The sequence below is a fragment of the Myotis yumanensis genome, unplaced genomic scaffold (assembly GCF_028538775.1).
Source record: "Myotis yumanensis isolate MYYU_CA2020_CCGP unplaced genomic scaffold, mMyoYum1.0.hap1 SCAF_1, whole genome shotgun sequence".
Lineage (NCBI taxonomy): Eukaryota > Metazoa > Chordata > Mammalia > Chiroptera > Vespertilionidae > Myotis > Myotis yumanensis.
Genome location: NW_027223752.1, coordinates 55326651 through 55345613, shown reverse-complemented (window position 1 = coordinate 55345613; position 18963 = coordinate 55326651). Strand labels below are relative to the sequence as shown.

General features: G+C 40.9%; 1 protein-coding gene across 3 annotated transcripts in view; it reads right to left on the bottom strand.

Moving 5' to 3' along the window:
* RORA (RAR related orphan receptor A) overlaps positions 1-18963 on the bottom strand; it is a 716083-nt gene that overhangs the window by 42221 nt on the left and 654899 nt on the right. The gene's annotated exons all lie outside the window — the stretch shown is intronic.

Sequence of the window (18963 nt, the reverse complement as noted above, 5' to 3'; positions counted from 1 at the left end):
TATACTAAATATGATATTCATATGTTTCCTTAGTCGAGTCTTTTCTTCCACTGATTTTGGATTCTTTTATGATAGCACTTGATCCTCACTAAACATCACCTAAGCAATTAGCCCCCTAATTGGAAAAGCCTTACCCCTTTGGTATAGACTCATGGTCATTTCTGGCAGCAACAATAATGCCTGATATTTGCAGGGTTCTGTAAGTTTTTGTCCTCATTAGCTTGCTTAGATTTTGGTGCTCACAACAACCCTGAATAGCGGGTGGGTATCATTATGCCCATTCTACAAATGTGGAAAATGAACCTCAGGAGGATTCAATGACTTATGTCTAGATTTCCCAGTATCTACATAATTGTAAAGGCAGCCAGCCACGAAGCAGAAAGACTTGGTGCTTCTTTCCTTTTAAAGATTATTTGGTGCCTTTAAATTTATGTTATTATCTCCCTGGGGAACTCAAGGGGAAATGATATGAGAGTAAGAAATGGAGGTCTATCCAGCTAAGAAGTGGAGTCGGCAATCCTTCCAAGGCTCCATCAGACCCTCCACTCCTTGGATGGCCTCAAGCAAGTCACTTACATCTACACTTCCTCCATCTATAAAATGGGAATAATTCTTACCTCCCAGGCAGGTGGTGGTAAATGAATGCTCGCAAAGCTCTTTGAAGATGAAAAGACCTACATAAATGGGAGGGAAGCTTTAGGAAGCTTGGCATATCATTCTTGGCAAGGACCAGGACGCCGCGCCCTCACTACCCACAACAGGCTCTGCCACAAAGAGAATACTGAATATACGGAACTGTAATTTTCATCTGCTAGCTAGACTTAGTTTTTTTTTTTTTTTTAAATTGTTGGTTCCTAAAATGCCTTCCTGAGAGACCAATGCATCCAGATGTTAGTATTTTAGTCTCTACTTGAGAGAAAAAGAGCACATCAAAGGAGAAGTCACCTCTCTATACCAGCTGTCACCAGCAAAGTCACTCAACTAAACTCTCACCCGGGCTTGTATGGTTTCGCAGGAGCATCGTGGAAATGGCAAGATCCCCATGTATAAATACAATAAACATATGTGTCACCCTCTGACATCTTGAGCCTTAGTATTAAGTTGATATCTGACTCAAAGGGCCCTGCCAAACTGTAAACATTAAAGAAAAAAGTCCCGTGCCTTACTTGGCCCCCTCCCAAGTCCTATCCCTTACCTACTGTTTAAAACCACTTCTTAAAGGCTTTAACTTGACTGTGGTTTCTGCTGAAAACGCAACAGCTTTTTAAAAATCATTGATACATACACATAAGCATGCCTTAAACAACTGAGAGGTCAAGCATTTGCAAATGAAATAGATCTAAAATAAAAGACAAAATTGGAGTTTTGGAACTTTGACTATTCCCTTTAGTCTTTATACAGGTAAAGGTGCATAAGAGTTAAAACACAGGGCCAGAGTGCCCCATCGAAATTCAAAGAAAGCGGAGCTGTGTTTGCAGGAAATCTCTGAAGCATAAGGACAACAGGCACATCTTCTCATGTGGCTTTCTGAGAATATGCAGCTAGTTCTGACAATGGGAACAGAATATTAATCCTTTGTAATATGCTTCTATCCCTACTAGATTAAGCTTTCCAGAGAAACTGACTCACATTCCCTGATGCATATGTATCTCTGCTAAAAGCGAAAACCAAATGAGTTCTTTGTCCCTAGACAGGGAAATTCTGTCAAATCAGAGAGAAAGAAGACTTTTCATATAGAGGAACAATGGATAACTTTGATTTTTAGAATCATTTCTCTCTAGAATTCTCCTACTACACAGTTATACACAAGAATACCTAAATTTGAGGCAATTGACTCTTTACCTTTTTGGGTAACTAGGTAGTAACCAACTAAATCCTTGAATAAATTAATTGAATATCAAGAGAAGCAGCTTCCCAATACTTCACTTAGCTTATCCAGTGCGTCAAATCCTGAATAAATTATCACCCAATAGAAGGTGATGCCATTAAGATCAGCAATACGAGTAGTTTCTTCTTTTTTGCTTTTTAAATTTAACCTCTCTATTGCCTTTGTAAACAATGAAACATATTTGTTGCTGAGAATTTGTGGGATTTTGAGAAATCAGGGATCAAGACAGAAGTATCTGGCCATTTGGCCAAATTACTCCCAGTTGGAATAAAGTCCCTCTAAGATTTTAGAATTAACTGCATTTTTTTTTCCATATATAATTCTGGAAAATCTTCTAGGACCTTGAGATCAGAAGCATCTAATAAAAATCCTCCTCTTGAACCTCTCAGTGTGGGTTAACTGTCATTTCATATCAGCAGGAAAGAGAATCCACTTTATAGTACTAAGTGGTTAGACTCTGCTGAAGGGAAATTCCCAGTAACTTCTTTTCCAACTATGGGTGTGTGTCCCTTATATAATTCTGGATCGTACTAGACAAAAAAAGTCACAGAACTGCCTCTAATCTTATCTAGCAATCAACCTCACTCTAGAAACCAATACCTTTTTCCCCTTAACAAGAACAATTTTGCCACATTTAGGTTAAGTCTTCCTTTGCTCACAGTTGAGAGCAATGGGGTCAGTCAGCTCTTTGCTTTCATCATTCAGAGTCTGTTTTTCACAACAACAGAAAAGAACATCTTTAAAACCAAACCAAATCTGGAGATCTTATCTCATTTCTGCGTAGCCAAAAGCATCAGAATTACTTTTACTGCATTTTATGAAATAACCTTCCTTTACACAATTCCCCCTAAGTTCTCATATCTAAGCCCAAGAAGATAACCACTCCATTTTATAGCTCTCTTATCTTTGCATCTGCCTATGCATACCTCAAGCTATACCCATTGTACAATCTTGGTACTTCTATTTAGATGCTTTTGCTTTTTTAAATGGGTACATATAATATAAAAATAAACAAACCTGGTGCTTCAATTACAAGTCCAAAGACAGGAAAATGTATTGACACAGAAATGAGTCTTATAACAAATAGGACATTTATTAAAATCTATATCAGTTCTATGACTTCTATGAGTATGGCATACAGATACAGCTTAGCATACAACATTACAGTTCACTGAATAAATCATTCAAAACATTCTGTTTGCCTCAGAATACTCCTTAAAGAGCCAGAGTCTTCTACCTCAAAAGTCAGCCATTGATTGCTAATTCCAATTGCACAATTTCTATGACCACTTACAGTGCCATCACAAAAGTCAACTGGATGCAGAGATGCAGAAGTGGGTCAAAATAACAGGAATCTAGGTTAAGTCACCAAAGCTTACAAGGTAAAGGAACCCATTGCTTCTTTCCATTCACTTGGATGGTTTTTTTGAAGATCAGTTACTGTTCATTGAATAGATCACTTAAGAAATATTCCCCAACCAAATTAAGTTTGAATTCACGGCAAAAGATTGGAAATAATTATAACTTTAAACCTTGAAAATACATTCACACTTCTCTGTATTAAGCCATAGAAGACTAAAATGACAACAGATCCATAGTCATAGCCATAGACTGGTGAAACCAAAACCTTCTTGGTCTACAGGCCATTTTAGTGGGTGAGGATGGTTAAGAGGATAACCCCACAGCCCAGATCCCCACTTTATGCTTTCTCCCACTTCACAAAGTCTCCCTACAATGAACTGGGAGAACAGAACTTTGGGCAAGAGACCAGGGAAGGGTCTGGTCTTATTAAAAATCACAAGCAAATTACTTAGACTTGCCAGAAAGAGAAGTGTACCAGGTAGGTGTTGCCATATTAATCATTTTAAGGCTGTAGGACCTTGAAAGATCAGTGATCAACTCCCCCTGGAAGAAAAGTTCTTCTAGGTTCTCAACCTACAATTTTCAGGACGTAGCCAATGACATAAAAACAATAGACATGGCGAATTCTAAGCTTTCAAATAAATACATCAAAGATGCACCTCAGGAATGCAGTTCAATGTTGTTGATTTTTTGAAAATTCTCTTTCATAATGCTTTTCTAAGACAGGCAGTGTGGCCAGGCCGAGGAATAACCAGACAAATGGCCTGAAGAGTGTGCTCTGACACTCTCTCTAAACACATGCTCTTTAAACTTGCTTATTAGAGAAACATTTCCATTTTTAATTAAAATATATACGATCAATCAGAAAACAGATAACAATGCTTGCTGAAATCTGATGTACATGTATTGCTATGGCCCATGCCAAAGGGGAGAAAGCAGAGCAGGAGGCTGTGTCTTCAGAGGAAAGGGAAAGATAGAAAAAGGCAGCAGCGCCTTGGGGACGTTAAGCAGCTGTGAGACATGAGGAGAAGGAATGCTCTGGACCAAGGTGAGAGATTGATAGATTTATTTTAAGAAGGTCTGACATCTAAGCATCAATTCACAGACTACAACACCTAAGAAATGTCATCCCCCCCCCCCCCGCCCCCCCCGAAACAAAAGGAAATGTATATCTTGGGTGTTTATCGTGACGCTATCTATTTTTATGTAAGTCATGCCCTGGAGGTGAGGTAAGAATGCCATAGCCATGCGAAGATAGAAAATAAGGTTTGCAACATCATCCCATTTTTCAGTTTCTACTCCTGGAGTCCAAGGAGCTTCTCTTGCCTGCAAACATTTCACGACCCATCCTGAAAGTCCTGCCATCAGCCTTCCAGCATTCGGCAATGTGTCTGCCTCGTGAGTGAGTGGGTGTGACATTATCATTGGAATAAGTGCATCTTCCTAATTTGCAGTAAAAGTGCACCATTCACACATTTTGATATTTCAGTAAAACGAGGTTTTGAAGTGCGTTTCACAAGTGACAGTGGCACATTTCACGTCAGAAGGAAACACGGTCTGATGGCTAACAGCGGCAGTGGCTATAGGCACATCCTACTGTCCCAGCAGGAGCTCAGAAGAGCAGGTCCTTTTTAATGCCAATGGCTGCTACCATCTTAAATCATCATCATCATCCACACACACACACATCACACATTCCACACACTCACACCCAGCTCCATCCAGCTGCCAGTCCCACCACCACTTGCTGAGAACCTGCATGACTAGCATCAGGGATGCAGAAGGTACATAGAGCCTGTCAGCACCCCTCATCTTGTTACATTAGCTTCACTGTGTACGAATTAGGGATGGAAGAGAAAACTTTTTTGAAAGGAGTTGAGTACAATCTTGAAGGTAAAGTGTCAAGATTGAGTTTGTAAGCTCTAGAGCCTGGGGTTGAATCCCTGCCTATCACGTGCTAGTCATGAGAACTTGAGGAGATTTCTTAACCTGTGCCTGATCTTCCTCACCTTGAAAAGGATCCCTACCTCATCACCTCATTATTATATGGTGCCCAAATACAGTGCCTGTTGAATCAATGCCTAGCTCATAGTAAGTGCTCAATAATGTTAGCTATCATCACCATCACTTATCTTTTTTTTAATGTTTAAAAATTGATTTTTAGAGGTAGAGGAAGGGAGAGGGAGAGGGAGATGGAGGAAGGGTGGGAGGGAGAGAGAGAGAGAGAGCGAGAGAGAGAGAGAGAGAGAGAGAGAAACAACCATGTGAGAGTGAAATATAGATTGCTGCCTTCTGAATGAGCCCACAACCAGGGCATGTGCCCTGACTGGGAATTGAACTAGCAATCTTTCTTTCAGTGCATGGCACAACACTCAACCAACTGAGCCACACTGGCCAAAGCAACCAACACTTATCTTTTAAGGAAGGTGGTATTTGGTAAGAGTTGCAACTGGAGTTGAGGGAATTATTAGAAGAATGAAGAGGGATAGGTCATTATGTTTCTTTTAGTTTAAGACTTGGAGTTTAGCAGCTTTATTTCTAATGCAGAGGCCTAACAGAAGTGACAGCAGGTACAAAGCATGACTGGAAGAAACAGTGCACACTATGTCAGCTGCCCACTTTGTGGGAAAGCCCACAGCCTGGCCTCTTGGAGAGGTGGCAAGTGGAGGAAGTGAGAGAGAGAGACCTCTAAGAGCTGTGTGGTGAAGTGGGGAAAAGACTGGACTAAGGTTAGGAGGCTTCTACCTGTGTAATGAGCAACTTTTACAAAACACCTGTCACACTTTGTGACCACCTTCCTTCAGGGCTCAGCTCCCTCATCTGCTCTCGGGTAAGTGCTGCAGACCTGGGCCTGCTATCTCACACTGCCATTTGATGAGTAAGTGTGAGTCAAATTGTCACCTCCCCAACAGTAGACACATCTTTTTACAGCAAAATCCACCAGGTGCCATCTACTCAGGGAGAAGTGGTGGAAAAAAGTGGAAGAGAAGTTCACCTGGCAACCAATTTGTCTATTTTCTCACATTTTGGTTTAGAAAGGGGAGCACCCTGAAGTGTTCTCATCATGTCCAGAGTGAAAGGTCAGGCAGAGTACTCACTGGAGTAGAGCACTCTGTTCCAATACACCTACTCCCTCCTTTTTTTGTCTTCTTACAAAAACAAACAAACAAAAAAACATACCATAATGTTTACTACTGTCAATCAAAGAGAATTCTTTTTAATACCACACCCTGCCAGTATAGAAGAGACAGGGCAACACAATGCTAATATGGTATTGATGGAGAAGAAAGTACTTTTTTCCCTTCAAGGTAAACAATGTCAATGGAAAGTGCTAGGACAGATATAAGCTGTTTCTTTCTCTTTCTCTCCCTCCCTCTCCCTTTCCATCTCTCTTTCTCTCATTATTTGTTTATTTCTCAAAAGAAAACATTCTCCATCAGTAAAGGATTTTAGGACCTCAAGCTACATGGTCCGCAGCTACACTGTCTAAGGCATTATATGTCAAGGACCAAGTCCAAGGCCATCCCAAGGACATCAGGCACAGAGAAGTAACTTCTGAAGCAGGGTCTGGCGGTAACACCGAAGTGTACTCAGCAGACAAGCGCCATCCTTGTGAGATGTCGGGAAGCCAGTGTCCTGAGGGGAGGCTGGAGTGAGGCCAATGCTCCAGGAAATTAACCCAACTACTCACCGTGAACTGCCCTTATTTTGCCTTCACTGCTATTCAAAGGGACCCAAAGCAGAAACTGAAAGCAATTCCAAGAAATGGAGCTAAAAGAAAATTTTTTAAAGGCTCAGAAAAAATCATTTGAAGAAGTGTGCAGACTTCCAAACTGAAATTCTGAATGGGACAGGATTTTTTTTTTTTTTTTTTTGCAGGGGGAGGAGGGGTGCATAATCTTGGCATGTTTGTTTAAAAAGAAATCAGTCACACCTCAAACACATCCATCAATAATCAGAAAGATAGCTAACACCTGACAGGAATTATTCATTTAAAATATCCTTTAAAATATGTCACAAGAATAAGCTTACCTGGTCCTCACCCATCCCCACCCTCTAACATAAACAAATAGTCTTTCTATTGAAGCCAATTTCTTGTTCTTGGAATTAGCTTTTTGAATTGTCAGTTAGGCAAGATGAACTGATAACCTGACCATAAAATTTACCATTGTCAATATCAAGTCAGATAACTCTTACCAAAGAAATATATCAAAATGTTTCTTGAGGGTGAATTCATCCATCTATGACACTGCAAGTCTTTCTCCTTTTCTGGGTCTGTTGAAGTGAATGGTACGCAAGCAGGACATTTCATTTGCCAATTAGATAGCACAGTACATTTTAGAGTGGATCTATTCTTTTCCTTTCTTTCCTCCTTTCCTTTCTTTCTTGATTTTTGGACATTCCTAATAAAGTTCAAAGTATGTTTTCTTTGGACATAATTTTACAAATAGTCTTTGAGAACCTATATCAAAGTTCAAGTCGCTTTGTAAACACAACATCATCAATGAAGCCGGGAGATCTTAGGTATAGTGATAACAATGGTTTTAAAAGATCCGTGTGATTTTTATATTGTGTCACTCCAGGGACCTTCCTGAATGAGGCTTTAAGGAAGAGATTAACATGGAGAAAACCAGCCTTTGAAAGTGGCACTCGGGCTGCCTTCAGTCTAACCTGTGAGGGAGGCAAGGGTCCGAGGAGACCTCAGTCCCACCTGATACCACTGTTTTCTACTCCTCATCCCTGTGGACTTAGCCAGGCCCCGCATTTTATTCAACTATAACCAAAAAATGGGGAGCAAAAAGGATGATGTAGGAGAAAATTGAAAACCCTAAGAGCCAACTATAATGAATATCTTAAACTAATGATGTATTTTATTTTATTTTATTAAATATATTTTATTGATTTTTTTACAGAGAAGAAGGGAGAGGGATAGAGAGTTAGGAGCATCAATGAAAGAGAAACATCGATCACCTGCCTCCTGCACACCCCCTATTGGGGATGTGCCCGCAACCAAGGTACATGCCCTTGACTGGAATCGAACCTGGGACCCTTGAGTCCGCAGGCCTATGCTCTATCCACTGAGCCAAACCGGTTAGAGCCTAATGATGTATTTTAATATTTTAGGAATTTAAATTTGTATTAACTGTTATTTGAATTAATGTCTGGTGTGTGTACTGAGAGAGTAATTGCTGAACTGGGGGAAGTGAGTTACAAAGACTTCAGCAATGGGTATAAGTGGCCAGTGGGCCAAGGGGTGTGAGGTCCCGAGGAGCAGATCTAAGATCTCCGAGGTTTCTCCAGGAAGGCTGCCACGCATTTCACTCCGGTGCTGCTCTTCCCCGCCTACAGCAAAGCCCAGACAAGCTCTGGGAGAAAGGCACGGGGACCAGAAAATAAGCAGCAGTTCCTACATTCTTCAGTAACATCTCCCAAACCTTAAAAAGTGAAACTTTAAGAAAGCTCATTTTTGTATCTCCAAACCACCGAACTGTGAAATGGGATGAAATACTGCACATGACATTTCATGGGGAGAGCTTCTGTGTCACAACTACCATTTCCATTGAATTCCCAGTGTGCCCTTGTCTTGACCCCCATGGCTGAGTGAGGTCTGCCCAGCCCAGAAACAGCGAAGTCTGTGCTGACTGCTGTTCAAGCACCCAGCTGCCCCAGGACCAAACTCTGCTGCCTCTGAGTGACTTCTGAACTGGTGGCTGAAGTCGGAATTCTCCTGTGATTACCAGAGATTATGACAACGGAAGTCATTATTCTGGGGTCCTTTTGGGCAGGAGTTTCCCTTTGGTTCTCCCTCCATTCAGCTTCCCTCACTCACTGTGTGCTGTACAATTTTGTTAGTCAGGGAGTAGTAATTCTGATCCAACCAGAAGCGTGTATGATCAGGAGTGGGGTGATCTAGACAATGGACGCCTACTGCTTGGGCGGAGGTGCTCCTGTGTTGCCTTTGAATGTCCTTTTTTTTGTGGTTTTTTTTTTTGTTAATCATCACCTCAGGATATTTTTTTCCATTGATTTTTAGAGACAGTGGAAGGGAGGTGGAGAAACAGAGAGACAAACATCGATGTGAGAGAGACACATTGACTGGTTGCCTCCCACACGCGTCTGCACCAGGGCTGAGGATTGAACCCGCAACCCAGGTACGTGCCCTTGATCAGAATTGAACCCGAGACCCTTCAGTCTGTGGGCCAGCCGATGCTCTATCCACTGAGCCAAACTGGCTAGGACGAATGTCCTTTGTTTTTGTTATTGCTGTCATCTATCATGTTAATTTTCTGGAAGAAGAAAATTAGTGGCCAATATTTTCTTCCAATAAAATCACTGGCATCAGTCTCTACACCAAAATGAGGCTTGACCTTCAAAGTAGTGATGTCATTGCCACAAACTACTTTGAACCACTTCTTTGGCAACTGTTCTCCGTACCAATGAGATGAGAAAGACAAGTTTGTCACTTTATAGTCTTTTTTTTTTTTTTTTTTTTTAAGGAAAATGGCCTGGGCTGATTTCTTCTCTTACTATTAGCTATTGGTTGTTTTCAAAAATCGAATCCAGTTTTCCAGGAGAACAATGGCCACGATGGAAAATATTAAAACACTGCTAAAGGAGCTTAAAGTAGTTCCAGAAGAGGAATTGCATATGGGTTTTTGGCAGTGACCGTGAGCATTTTTGGCACAAGTATTTATTAGCCTCCCCAGTTGAGTGCCTTGAAGGGGCAATGTTCATGTGGGAGCATACCTCCCAGTACTTTTGTTAAAATAAAATCAGCTTCATTGTCTTCCGAAGTTTGGGAGGAAACTCGGAGCCTCATGTTTTATTTCTCCTCACCATACCGTTCAATTAGAGTGGGCTTCGTGGAAATTCTGATTCCATTGCCATCGCTGCTGCACTCAAGTATGCTTTCTGATGTCATGCTCTGAAATAAACGAAGTTGTTTGCTACAACTACCTACACACAAATTAGAAAATTATATGACAAAGCGTTTAATACAGCCTGCAGCTGGGACACAGGTTATTACCGAAAGTCGTTGTCGGCATGGTTTCTGGTTTTGCAGTAAAAGAAGATGACTTGAAAGGACTCAGTGGTTTTGATGCTCTTCTGGAATGAAAACATTCAGTGAGTGCAGAGCATCGGGCTGTCATTAATGTCAGCCATGCGAAAACACTGTCTCCAAGAACACTACCGTCATTTCCCTGCCGAGACCAGGACTTTCCACTCTCCGGCATTTCGGGCACTGGGCTGGTACTTTCCCAAAAGAGAACCTTTGGGCGATCCATTCTGGGTACTCCAACACATAGAACACTTTTCAGTTCATAGGTGGCCTGAGGTTGCCAAAGTCATCCAATAATTTTGACGGGAAGATGTGTTCCTTTCTGAGAAATATTGAGAGTGAAGGATGAAATCCTCAAACTTCGGAAGACAAGTATAAATACTACATTTAAAGGTACAAAATGTTGGTTCAAAATAATGTGGTGGATAAAAGTATACAACTTTCGGAGTAGCTTTATATTACTTCCCTTGAACTTCTTGATATGTACAGTTTAGCATGGTCTTATTGACAAAGTAGACAAATTTCTGGTATTCTTGATATGTCTGATGCTGTGTAACACCTTTTATGTACTGTGTCTGTTGCCTGATTATGTTGTAAACAAGCAACAAAACACCATGCTTCATCCCAAAGTTATGAAGGTTGTAGAATGAAGCGTGCTGTGTGGGTGGAGTTAATGGTACAACATTAAACAACAGAGTTGCCCTGTATTTTCTCGCTCTGCAATCAACTGGTGCACAAGAGAGAAGAAAATAAAGCTATTTTCTGAGGTAGGGAGTAAGCATTAGGAAGTGGTATTTGCTATCATATCACCAGAGTACTTTGTTGTTCTTATTATTTTCCTCCCCCCATTCATGGTCCATGAATTAATTTAAGAAACAAACAAGGCATTCAGGAATAGGCTAAATATAAAACAGTATTTGCTCTACTCTTTGGTTTCAAACACTCTAAGAGAAAGATAACATTTCTTTAAAATCTCACTCAAGGATATGTTTTTATTGATTTTTTTAAAGAGAGAGAAACATCGATTTGTTGCCCCCCCCCCCCCCCATGCGCCCTGACTGAGGACCAAACGTGCAACCTAGGTAAGTGCCCTGATTGGGAACTGAACCTGCATGCAACCTTTTGATATACAGGAGGATGCTCCAACCAACAGAGCCACTCAACCAGGGAAATACCAAATTTTGGATAAGAAAATATTTTGTAATTTCCCAGGATGTCACATATTTGTCATACTTGTTGTAGTGGTAGTATGGCATTTTTAATATTACATTTTTATTGCAATGGTTTTTAAATCTCCAAGTTGAGTTCTCACAAAGAGATTGCCTGAGTTGGGGAGGGTGGGACATCTCGTGATACATTTATGGTGATCTTTTAATTTCACTTATGTTCTATGCTTTCAAATTATAAGCTGAAAATGCAATGTCACTTTCCATTCTCTCCTATCTCATTTTTAATATAAAAAACAAAAAAATAAAATTCTATTTTATTATTTGTTTGTGAAGTAGCCACAAGTAAGATTCTAGGGTTTCTGATAAGTGTATATTTTTCCCCAGCCATCAATTAAATCATAAAGACAATGCAGCTCATTTCATAAAACAAAATATAAGTGATTTTTGAAACTAAATGGACAAAGGACATACTTGCTTATATTTGAGCTGCTTTTGACCCAGTAAAAAATACAGGAGAGGAACACCTAAGACTTGAAATCTTGATGGGAATTTTAATGTTTTAAGTTGTTCACACCCAACCCCAAACATAGTCATTTAAAAAAATAATGTTTAAAGTCATAAAACTTATAATCTAGGTATCAATGATTTCCCCCTACAGTATTTAACAAAAATACATTAAGAAACTTTGCTACAGAATGATATCTGGAAAATACCAACAGAAATGTTATCAATGATCAATCCTTCTCCCTTATACATTAAAGAGATTAAAACTATCGTCACCATACAATAAGCTTTCATTGGGAAAAAATTAATCTTTCTTAATGTTGTTTGTTTTCCTCAAGGGCAGTCAGAAAAAAAGGAAAATGTGACTCAAAGGAGATGAAGAAGTCTAAATAATACTACCTTAATTCTGAAATAATAAAAGTTCAAGCAATGAATGGCTGAATTCACACCTCAAATTACACCAAATATAGGCTTATAAAAATAAGTTTTCATTTGTGTGAAAGCATGACCACACTTAGAGAAAACAAAAGAAGCATTTTGCAGAACTATGCTGGCTTTGCTGCTCTTTCTGCTAATTTAGATTGTGCAAAAGATTCATGGTGTGGACCACTTGCTCTTTGTCACACTCAGGCAACACCTTTAGAGGCAGACAAGACAGCTATGCAGTAAGCAGTCCCTTTTCATCTTTTAGATTTCTGCAAGGAGATTTCACATGATTCCATAAATGAAATAACTTAAGTAATAACTAGAGCTCTGCAGGGAATATGCAACACATTAATATACCCAGGCAGAAGAGATCTATGCATATTTACTTTCAGCATTTGGAAATGGCTGGTGAGAGTGATTCAGTGCCCTAGCCTGTTGTCTTGATCATCTCATGTCTTTTAAGCAAAAGGAAATGTATACTGCATAATGGCTTTACCACTCTGACCTCAATGTGGAGTAAAATGACAGATAACAAGAAGTAGAAGCTGGTCACTTACACAAGAAAATGATTTGGATGCTTTGGCTCATTCTGGTCTCTGCTGAATTACCCACATCCTTGTCAGCAGATGTGGCTGACAGTTAAAACCTGCTATTTTGAAGGCTTAAGATATTAAACACAATTTGGGCGTAGGAAGAGTCATTTTTTCATTTCATAAGCAATCGCAATGCGAGTCCATTGCCCACACTAGTTCTCCCCAGGAAGGGAAGTTGAAAGATCTATTGCCTTGCAACGAGCCTTGCTGGACTTCTTCCTCCGAAGCTCCTTAGCTTTAGACAATCATAGCTTTTGTTTGGTTTAGGATGCTCTAAAGAGCTAAATGACCCTTTCAAATCACAGATTTCTGACCCTTAAGGACCTCTGAGATGACCCAATCAGACCCCTCCTTTTTTTTTGCAACTGAGGCTCTGGGAGGTAAAGTGATTGTTTTGAGATTACCTAGCTGGGGTGAAACCCAGGAGCGGCCACTATCCACATCTGCTCATTCTCCTGCCATCTTCCCAACATACCAACTCTCCCATTTCACAGATGGAACAGTAGAACCAGGGTCAACAGAAATCACTCACTTGAGAGGAGTGGGCAGAGATTAGTTTATTAGGGTGGCTGGCTGACGCCTTGGCAGCTGCAGGTGGGGGGAGGGGGCTGATCTTGAGGACAGGAAGTGGTATAGTTCATGGTTCACATTAGGAGAGGCAGTACCCTTTGGCATCACAGACAGAATGCTGGGCAACTAAGGGCGAAGAGAGGTCCCAGGAGATCAGAAAAATAATGGGAGAGCCACGGAGGAAGATTACCCTAGAATGAACCTGTGTCCACTTGACATTTCCCCCAGTCTCAGCCCTAGCCACGTGCACTTCAGACATATCTAGAGCTACAGAAGCTTAACTTGCTTCTTAAGTTAAAGTCTCCCTTAATATTTGTTTTAGGGTCCACAGAAATCAAACACCAGAGGCATTCCTAGTCCTCTCTTCCCAAGTCATTTGCTATTATAACAACTGAATTCATTTTTCAGAGCATTTCTCATTTCCTGGAATGCTATGTAAGTACTAGCCCTCTCCACATGTTTAGAATGGAACGTCTATGGAGCAGGGGCCTGTCTTTCTCACTCTCTATTCCCAGTGCCTAGCTCAGTGACTGACATACAGCAGGTGCTCCAAAGAAGTGGGTTAGGGGATCCTATCACCTGCTTCTAGCATGTACTAGTTAATCCCTATCACCCTAGAGCAGCGGTTCTCAAACTGTGGGTCGTGACCCCTTTGGGGGTCGAACGACCCTTTCATAGGGGTCGCCTAAATACATCCTGCATATCAGATATTTACATTACGATTCATAACAGGAGCAAAATTACAGTTATGAAGTAGCAACGAAAATAATTTTATGGTTGGGGGTCACCACAACATGAGGAACTGTATTAAAGGGTCGCGGCATTAGGAAGGTTGAGAACCACTGCCCTAGAGGGAATGAAAGGGTTGTTAAAGCTATCCTAGACAGCCCTAAACGAGTTTTTCTTCTAGTATGGAAACTCTGTGGCAAGAACCAAAATAACTTAAAGGATTCCTAATTTATCATAAAATGAAACAAACAAATAATAAAATCTGTGGGGGCAAGCATTCTTTTTTGAACTACTTTTATGAGAACCTACAACCCAAAGATGCCAAAGAAATTCACAGGATTAGGAAAAAATGGCCATGGAAGCTGGGGGAGGGGACACGCTCATGGAGAGAAAAATGGTAACTACTCTTCTGACATCAAGGGCTAGCCCAAAAGTAGTCCTCACATGGGCGCCCTGTGTGTGCTGTTAGATGTCAGGAGTAGCTTTAGAGATAGACAGATGGGAGCCTAAATGTTAAGTAGGCCACTTATTAGCTCAGAGATCATGGGCAAGCTATTCAACCTCTTCAGTCTATGATTTTCTAATCTGTACCATGGTGATAAGAGTAACTATTCCACAGGGTGTTATGAGGCTCAAATGCAAGAGTACATCTAAGCAACTAGCTCAGTGCCTGGCACACAATGGTAGCCGCTATTGCTATTATTATATGAGCTATTGGTATTTTGACTTGATCTCAGATAATACTCAACAATCAAAGTTAATCTCCATCTGCTTTTCTGAACCAGAAATTACTGCTTTATCCTGGGATTATTTATAAGGTCAAGGTAGCAAGTGGGTGTCAGCTCATTTCCTAATTCAGATGGGTTTCTAGTGGATGTTTGGGATGCTGGTTGAGATGCACTGTGCTGAAATTGATTTTGACATCTGCCAAGGGTGTGGGGCCAGGCTTGCTGGTTCTAATATTAGAATTGGTAAGCCTCTGCTAGTGTCACAGAGCCTAACAGCAAGTTAATATTATATAACAAAGCATAAAGAAATGGAAAGAATGGGCTGAGTCAAGTGGTCTGGGCTCTAATTCTAGCTCTGGAGCTAATGTTGATTTGCCAATATTGATTTTGAAAATGTAAGTAAATACATATAGGGCAGGGCACTTGGCCTACAGGACATCCTTGATGGTTATTTGTTGAGATTATCTGAAAGAAGAATAAAAGCCCAAGACTATCATACAGAAGTGTAATAGTTAAATATTTCCCGCCCTCATTCAAAAGTTTGACTCTTCCGATCAATGAGGAATATTTTTGAAAGGAGAAAAAAGATTACAATATTTTTGGCACTAAAAAAAAAATCAGCTAATGCTTAGGGATGCTCCAAGAAAGACAAGGCTGTTGAGAATATGGCAGCTCTTTAATAACCAAGGCACCATTTAAAAATAGCTGGAATTAATTACAGAGCTAATGACCCATTGAAAGGCTTATTTAAATACCAAAGCCAGCACTGAACAATCATGGAAAATATGGCTTAAGAGGGTTTTCGAGAGCAGAAACCAGGAATAGCAGTTGAAACAAAAAAACACATTATCCTAGAACACTAGCTACTTTGGTGAGAAACATTCAGGATGTGAAAATCCCCGGGGAGTTCTCATACCGGGTAAGAGAAGCCACCAGGATCGACAGAAAGACAAGGAGATGACACACACGGTCACAGTCACCTGCTTGGAAAAGAAGGGCCTCTATTCAGCATTCACAGGAGAGGGGAGCCCTTCCCAATCAGCTGCCCCATCACCCAGGCTTTCTTCGCCCCTCTCACCCTGTTTTTCGGACACACCTGTCCATTTTTAATGTGCCATAGGCTAACATGAAAATCTCCACAGAGAGGAAAATCTATGTTTCAATAAGTCTCTGTGGCTATTTTAGAGCTGCATTATCTCCACGCGTTTCCTGTGTCTCGGTCCTCTGTGCCCCACAGCCACACCATCACAAGCCAAAGCGGAGGTGATAAGCTTCTTCGGCATGCCCTACTTGCCAGGCAAAAGTGATACCACTGCAGTTCTCAGCTTCTCTCTGTACCAAGATGGCCTTTCTGGACACCAGTACCCTGGGAGCACACCGGGTGGCCAGAGCTGGAATAGTTTCATTACTTCCTTCATGCCCATTTATTAAATGCATTACTCTTACCCTTATTGACTATATAGCCAGACGTGCCTTGCAGTTGCTTTGCTAAGTGAAAAGTGTAATAGCATCAAAAGGTTCCAAAGCCCCTGAGATCTCAATGTGGGGATGTGGGGGCGGGAGCGAGGCACTCTTGACGTATATTGGTTTCAAGGAGCAAATATAAATTTGAGTATAAATGGCTGCTCACAATAATGCTTTTAAACCAGCAATTATTTATACTGTACTACTCGAGGAACCCTGTAATTATTCCGAAAGCGCTTGCCAACGTCTACCCTGTGTCATAATTGCCAACACAGCCTTGTTCAAAAGACTCCGTGGCTATGTTAAAATTCTGTTTGGTGTTAGGTTACTGTTTGAAACACGAAGTGATTGCACCATGTTGCGATAGTGAAGCAGAAATGGGGTCAATAAGGGAAAAAGAAATTATAGTCACAGGTTGAAAGAGAAGGACAGTGGTGGTAGGGAGGACACTCATATTGCTTGAAATTTTTTTCTACTTCCTTTCTAAGAAATACTGTCATATTTTGAGCACAATGTCTTTAAGGAAACTTTTAACAGATGCTTTAAGTGGTAGTTATTTGAAAGAAGAATGATAAGCGACTTCTCCCTCTTCCCCACTCCCACCTGCCCAGAAAATATCTTTCCACTTCCGGCCTTTACTCCTGATACTCATAAGTGAATCTGTGATTGTGGAACCACAGCTTACACATCTCGAAACAGCCATCTGTGGAAGTCACAACTTTGTTGACCTATTTTCTGCTACTTCTTTCTGTTACACGAATCTCTTCTACTTGAAACCGTGGCCCTCTACTTCCTAATGAAGAACAGACAGCAGAGGGAGTTCATGTATCTGTAATGAAAGCTTTGGGGGTGCCTGGCATTTCAAGTCTGTGCTTAGGAAAAAAACGGGATGCACCCTATGTGTGTGAGTCTCTCTCATCTTGATGTCAAGCTCTCTTTCCATATAGACCCACTCAATTGTAGATGAGGGGCTCGCTGTTCCCTATCCACCCCCAAATGAAATCTACTCTCAAAACTGAAGGTGCTGTGGATAGTTCCATAAATAGAAACAGGGAGGAGGAAAATCTGGCCTAAGCGACAACTTCTGAATTTAAATCATTTCTCTCCTCCCATGCCCCCTCTCTTTTATGAGCAGATCATGAAAAAGTAGAGAAGGCCGTTATCTGAAAATAAGTTTTATATTACTCATCTAAATATTTTAGGGGAATGTTTTTCCTGCTTTGAGTGTCCAGGCTATCTCCTCAGGTCTGCTTGCTCTGCAGGTGACGATGTTGCCATTGACTGTGCCCCACACTTCTGGGAAGGTGTGATAGGCGAACGTGCATGTGTGTCAGCAGCCAAAGTCAGCATCCCATGAATCCACTGGGCGCAAATGGGGTCCTCTAAGCTGAAAGTTCATGGCTTCCCCTTTCTCATCATTTCAGGTTCCACTGGATACCCCATCTTTAAGTCAAACCTCACTTCCTCCTCAGAGCCTTCTAAAATGAAGAAACCTTGCAAATGACAATAAATGCTGCCCTTCACCATTCATGTATCCAGTTTGAACTTCCTTATCTTCCTTTTGTTAATATATTGCCTACCCCCTTTCCCTCCAGGAACATTTGTTTGTTCTCCCCAATTCAATGATAAATGACAAGGAAGAGATTTATTGGAGCATATATTTCTGCATCATTCCCAAATGTTTGAATCTCCCCAAATGTTTGAATCTCTCCAAATGCTTGAACTGCAATATGTGCCCAATAAATATTCTTTAAATAGCGAACTCTTACTCTCTGATTTATCCCACTGTCACTGGATATGTGTTATTCTCTATTACTCTAAAGAAAGTTCTTCTCCTACTCTTGCTGGCAGCAACAATTTTCTACTACCTGTATTCTTTTTGCCTAGTACTCAGGTTCTGTGAAGGTTGAACTTCAAGTTGCTTTGGAAGAATCTGCATTAATGCTTTGTAAAATTAACTCCCTTTCTTAAGACCTCAACTGTTACAGTTACCTCGGAACTAGAGAGCAGGGGCTTTCTGGCCTAGAAGAGGATGTGTAAGATGACATATGGTTTGGCCTTCACTTGGAAGGAGCAGGAACCACAGAGGTCATGATTACGTGACCAGAGGGGCCAGGGTAGTGAACAGTGTGTTTTGGCTAAGTTACTTTGTACTGTTATGTAATGAGATATAAGCTCAGCCTTGCTTGAGTTTAAATTTCCAGAGTCAACTGTTACAAATTCTGGGATGGGAGGATAAACAGGAAATTCTGTCCTCTCTCCTCTAGTCTGTCAGGCCTGAGGTTCATCAGGAGCACCATTGCCTAGGGCTACAAAAGAAACATCTTGCAAATTGGAAACAAATATAAGTTATTTTCTAGATAGTTCTCTCAACAAATTCGATGAAGTAAATTCTCCTAACTTCAGAAACCTTTGTGAGCATTATGTTTTTAGAGTATCACCAGAGCAAAGAGCAGGAATCTGAGCCGAT